We start from the raw sequence: 6,000 nt of genomic DNA, 5'->3' as shown, positions 1-6,000 counted from the left end.
AGGAGTTGCATCAAGCTCAGTCCCTCAGCCTTGATCCTTACTTGACCTGACCCAAAGACTTGTCTTCCTGATTTGACCATGGATCTGTCTCATCACCACGGACTTGCCCCGCACTTGCTGTGCTGTGGTTGTCCCTGGTTTCCTTCACCAGAGCTGCTTGACTCTTCTTGCTCAGGGATGGTGGGACTATGCCCTTGTCAGTGGGAGTGCTGCCTCCCATCCTCACCTTCAGCCCTGGCTCAGGGGTCACCTTTCCTTCTGGTGTAGCTGGCCCTTGTTGCTCCTCAAGAGCTTTATTTCCTAGTTTTATCTAAATCCCATGATTTTGCCACCAGGAGTCCATAAAACTTTAAATTTCATTGACCAGCATTCAAGCATCGATTTAACTACAGCTTAAGCAGGGTTGACTTTCTGAATTGGGGCCAAGGCTGCTGTTGTAGGAGGATAGTGCTGAATTCAGGTGATTTGAGATTTGAACGTTTCCTATTGAAATCAACACCAGGCTCCAGCTAATTTCAATAACAAAAGCTTCAACAAAATGTAGAAGTATGCATATTTAAGTCACTAGGTGGGAATGAAATACTTGACTGTGCTCTGGATATTGTATATTGTTCAGAATTTTGCAGTAGTTACCTTTGTGCTGGCACACATTTTCAGTATATTTCAAATAACTGGAATAATTATATATACAGTTCTAGGAAGTGGTTAATATAGACGATATGTTCCTACAGAGAAAGAATGTTAACAAGTTCAGTAATTATGGGGAATGGGAATTAAACTTGACGAACTGCATGGGTGCGGTAGACTTGTAGGCATGAATTTTGCTTTTGATTGATAACAAGAACACATAGCTGCTGGAGATGAATAATAACACTGAAACACGCATCATCCTAAGCAGTAGTTTAACTTTGTGTACGTGTGTGTCAAATCTAGGTTAAATGTTTGTCATGAAGCATGTGATTATTAAAGAAATATAAACCTTGGCCTGCAGAGATCAAGTATGAATATCTAGTGTATTTTGAAAAATGTGCAGCAATCTTTTTACTTCAGACTGGACACCTGCTATAGCTAAATTAATGGGGCTTTTCAAAACATTTCCCTGAACTGTTCTTCTCCCAGTTTTTGAGCACCAAATCTTCTTGTGCAGCATCTCATACAGTGATAACAAGGATGGCGTGAGACCCTCTTAGAGCACAGAGCCAGACCATGGTGAAGTTCATAGTGTGTTATTTCCATGTGCGTTGTCCAGGAGCTGGTGCAGGGCCACCACAGCTCTCCGCAGCCCACGGCCATCACCCCAAGGTGACAGACTTTGCTCGAACCTCCCTCTTGCAGATCTCAAGCAAGTCACACAGGGGAAAGGTGCAGACCACAGCTCCTGAAAGCCGGCTCTGGGCAGACAGCATGTTTTCTGTTCTTAAATATTTCCACTTCTGTGCATGCTCCACTCCTGCCTTGTAGTAAACTGGGCTGTACCCTTCTTTTCTCGGCCCCTTGAAGCCCAAGCCTCATTTTTGCATGTGGTCCAGGCCCAACAATATCGATGGGCAGGTGGTGTGACCTGTTGGCCCAGTGCGTTTTGGGGCTGATTTCTTACCGAGTCTCTCTTTACAAGCTCTTTGGGAGAAGTTGCTGCTGCTAATTAATCTCATAGAGGGCCAGGCTCACTCTTGACCCTTAATGATCAATAGTGTTTGATCAATTCTGTACTGATTAGCGTTGGTCATTCTTAGCTTAAAAAGGGTAACTTCTATCTGACTCACTAATGTTTTGGGGCTGTAGATTCTCTTTTAGCACATTAGCACTGTTTTTTTAGCGTGATATTTGATGGATGAACGTGTATGTTGTCTATAACTTATTTTCTCAAAGCTCAGCCCAGAAAAGCAGCATGCTCTAGTCTCACTGGGAATATTGCAGAGTACCTTCATTTTCAGTCATAACCACATTTAGACATAGTGCTGCTGTTTTAAATTGGAGTAATGAAATCTTGAAAAGTGGTTTGGACAAACACAACACAAGCAATAACAGAGGCTTTAATAAAATGAAAGGATTTCCAGGGAATACCTTCATTTCTTCCCTCCTCCAATTTAATTCTTTCTGAGAATAATCAGACCATAACATAAGACTAAATTCAAGAGATGAAGTTCAGCTGGAGAGGAAATAATGTCCATAAAATGTTTTCAAAGGTTGTTCATTTGTTTGAAATGAGTTCTGTGAATCAGACTGCTGTGCCTTAAATACTTTATAAGCAAAAATACTTAGCACTTTTTCATCTAGGGGTCTCAAAGCGTTTAGAGGAAGGGGGAAGGATTACTGTGGTTACTGCCTGTTGCCAGCTAACAGCAGACAGCTGAGTCTTTCAAGGCAGCTCCTCCAGACCCAGTTCCAGCGCAGTGTGGGTCGAGGGGATGGGTTTGGCATGTCCACCCCATGACCTGGTGTACGCACAGGAAGGCCGCATCTGCCTCCCACGTCCTCCTCCCCACTGTGAGCTCTCACCGCAGCTTCAATCCGCGATGTGGGAAAAGTACAAAGTTTTTGTTGTGTGTTTTGGGGCATTTGGCTGGAGAACCAGAGGTGCCGTGTCAAAATAACAATTGGTTTATTAAGGAAGTCTCAGTCAGAGTGAGCTCCAGTTCAGGTGACCAAAGTAACCTTCCCGCAGGCCCAGCGAAACTCCAGGTGCCCCCCTTCCCCTCCCCTGCATGGTGAATAAATAGCAAATGCTCAGCATTGCCAGAACCACTCTGTTGCCCAGCCACTCTGAAGGCATGCGCTCCTCACCCGCCTTGCTCTGTCTTTGTGGTAACCCTGGTGAGCTTCACATGGAGGGGCGTGTGTCTGCGTTACAGGTAATTTACTCAGTAGGATAGGTATCTCCTAAATCCTGTAGCCTCACAGTCATCAAAAACTCTCCCAGAGCCCCAGTGATAACAATCTGTTGCACTGAAACAGAGAAAAAAGCCAGCCTTTATCCCTCCTGTTGCTGTGAAATCTTGAATGTCAGTGGCATATGAGGTGGTAAGGGAGTTATGGCTGGAGAGAGGTTGGGGGCATTGTGTACCACCGTTTAACATGGGAAAGAATTGTGGATTATTTCTTACTTCTGGCCGTTGGCCGACAGTGTGCTAACAGTTCAGTTTAGCTGATACGGCCCGTTTTGAGTCAGGTCCCAGTGAAGGACATTTCACTTCCAGGTGAGAGATGAGTCCCTTCACTGGAGTCCCCTGTATCCCACGGTTTCTCCTGGATACATAACTTCTAGACAGAGGCCTAACAAAAGTCAGTCTGGGGATGATGAGACTGCGTGCTTCATTAGTACCTTTTGTGTTTCAGTGGACAGTGGGGCAATTAACACAGGGCTCATTACACAAGAATTTTGGTCATTTGCTCTGCTTATTCATCATAGTATTTCCTCTGAGAATACCAGAGACTGTGATTAAGCACAGGAATAATTCATGTAGTTTCTTCTTTGAGATTTCTATCACCTTTCTGGGGTCTAATTATTTTACAGCCTTCATTCCTGATGTACTTGCGGTGGATATGCATAGCACCTTGCACATACACTGTGGTCTTCGGTTTCTGGTTGAGGTTGTTTTCTGCTTGCACCACAGACCAGTAGCTCCACCTGGAAAAAAACCTCAAATCAACAGCCTCAAGGTCTATCAAGGTCTAATACAATATTATAAGAACCACAAACCAAGCCAGAATAAGCCCAAGGGGATACCTGCTTTGGTTCTGATTCATAAGATTAATGTAAAAGCATTACAGAATGGCTTTATTGGGCCAACACCCTTCCAATTACCCCACTGTTTTTGACAACAGACAATAGATGCCCTTAGAGAATAGTGTAAGAACAGGACAAGCAAGCAGTGATATTTCTCAAGAATACCTTCCTAGCCTCCAGCAGCAGGACCTTCCTGAGCCAGATACGATGTCTTCATATTTCATAGCTTTAGATGGATTTTTATTGTAGTAATTTGTTCATTATATGCATCATGAGAGGAGTAATCCGTAGTCCTTTGCAAGGACAGGAGAGGGATCTAGGAGGTTCAGTTCTACAAGGAGCAATATGATGATTTGCCTACAGTCCCAACCTGCAGACTGGGAGATGTGGGGCCCATGTCCACCACTGTCACTGGGTGGGATTGGTGTGGATTGTTTCCCTGTCTGCCCTGGTGCTGCTGTTTTCCTTTCTCCCTGTCTTCCTTTCCCACCAGTTTCCATTAGCTTGACCTGCTCTGCTGGAAATTTCAGACATGGAGACAGAGGTTGCATTTGTCCAAAATATGCCTAAGGAGGACTCTGAGTGCAACAAAGAGAGACACATCTGAAAGAGAAAAGGTAATAAAATAGCTTTAATTTTAGGGAAATAGCTTCTTTGGGCCTCTCTTTCCTGCATCTCTAAAATCCTTCTCACTAAGATGTCAATGGATGCTGTTGGAAAACCTGTGTCAAATGTCCTGCACCACACAGGACTACGACTCTGTAAAGGGTCTTTTTTTCCCAAGTGGCAGGATAGTATCAGGGACAAAATATTTATTAAAAGATGGGGAATGAAACTTTGAGTGCAGTTTTCAAAAGCTTTGACCAAAAATCGGTCTTAGGTTCCTAAGTCGCTTAACCTTTACCTCTGTTTCAAAGTGCTGGCAACAGTTATTGTATAGCTGAAGGTCTACACTGAAAAGATATGCGTCATCTCTGCTAAAATCTATGCAGCTATTGAAGTTTCAAACATTTGGAATAAATTAAATCAGTATTGGCTGAATATTCACAAATAGAATATTTTATTTTTTAGAAAACTGGAAATGTAGTTTGACTGCTTGTTAATGAGCGTTAACAGATCAGGTTTCCCATTATTTGATTAGCATGGGCCCTAATATATTCTGTCTATGAAGCTGATGCAAAGAGGAGTGCTGAGCCCAGTCAGTTCAGAGCTGGAAGAAGGTTTTCTTATTCTGCAAAGATTTAATTTGCTTTTCCTGCTCAGCACCAAGCTGATACAGAGGCTTCTCAGCAAGAAAAATAATTGTGCTTAGGGCTTAGCATATGGAGACGCGGGGTATAGAGTCTGCAAACATCCCAGCTGGTGGGAGAGGCTAATGCCTGGAGAGGATCCAGCTCCCCAGCCTCATCGCCGCTAGAAGCAGCCACCTTCTGCCCACAAACCTCCCTGCAGAGCTTCGCCTCAGCATCCTCCTGCACCTGGCTTGGACGCGGCGAGCAGGATCACCAAAAAGCTGCTGACCCTGCTCACTGCGACGTCTGGTCATGGCTCAGCAAGGAGGGACCAGCAGTGCCCCTGGGGTGGGCACCATCTCCACAGCCCCATAGGAACAGGAGGAGGCTCCTGAGGGAGATCCAGGACCCAATGTGCATGTCCAACAGCCCAGGCAAAGTCCTAAAAGGATGCCCTCCACTCTAGCGGAGACCTCTGCTAGCGTCTGCCTGGGAGCTCTACCCAGGACCTATGCGTGTGGTACGGAGACTCCCGGGAGTATTCAGATTCTGATGAACCAGCAGTTTCTAATTTAAAAAATAGGTTCTGTAAGTGTTTCCTGGCTGGCGCTGTTGAAGTATTTTTGTCTGTGCTAACAGTATCATATTGCTAGCAGGGGAAGCTCATTCCACCTAATTGTACTAAGCGTGTGGTGATGGAGATGGGAACCTAATTATCTTCATCAAATTGATTTCATTTTGGTTACCACATGGCTATTAGAGGAATGACAATAAATTTTCGTCTCTTTGATCAGGACTGGAGTTTAACCAACATTTCTAAAGTCATTAATGTGTTATGCCTCCCCCAGGCTAATGATTTGATTACCATGTAAATGTACTGGAGCCAAACACTTCAGCTATACATTATGGGTGATGGATAGAAAGTTTTGAAAAAATACATGTTGCACCTAAATACACCAGGAGTGAAACACAGGGGATGCCAGATAGCTACTGACAGGCAGGGAGAGGCATATACTTGGAAGCTTCATTTTCTGAGCACAG

Source organism: Accipiter gentilis, chromosome 4 (assembly GCF_929443795.1).
Source record: "Accipiter gentilis chromosome 4, bAccGen1.1, whole genome shotgun sequence".
NCBI lineage: Eukaryota > Metazoa > Chordata > Aves > Accipitriformes > Accipitridae > Astur > Astur gentilis.
Note: the sequence above shows the minus strand (reverse complement) of the source record.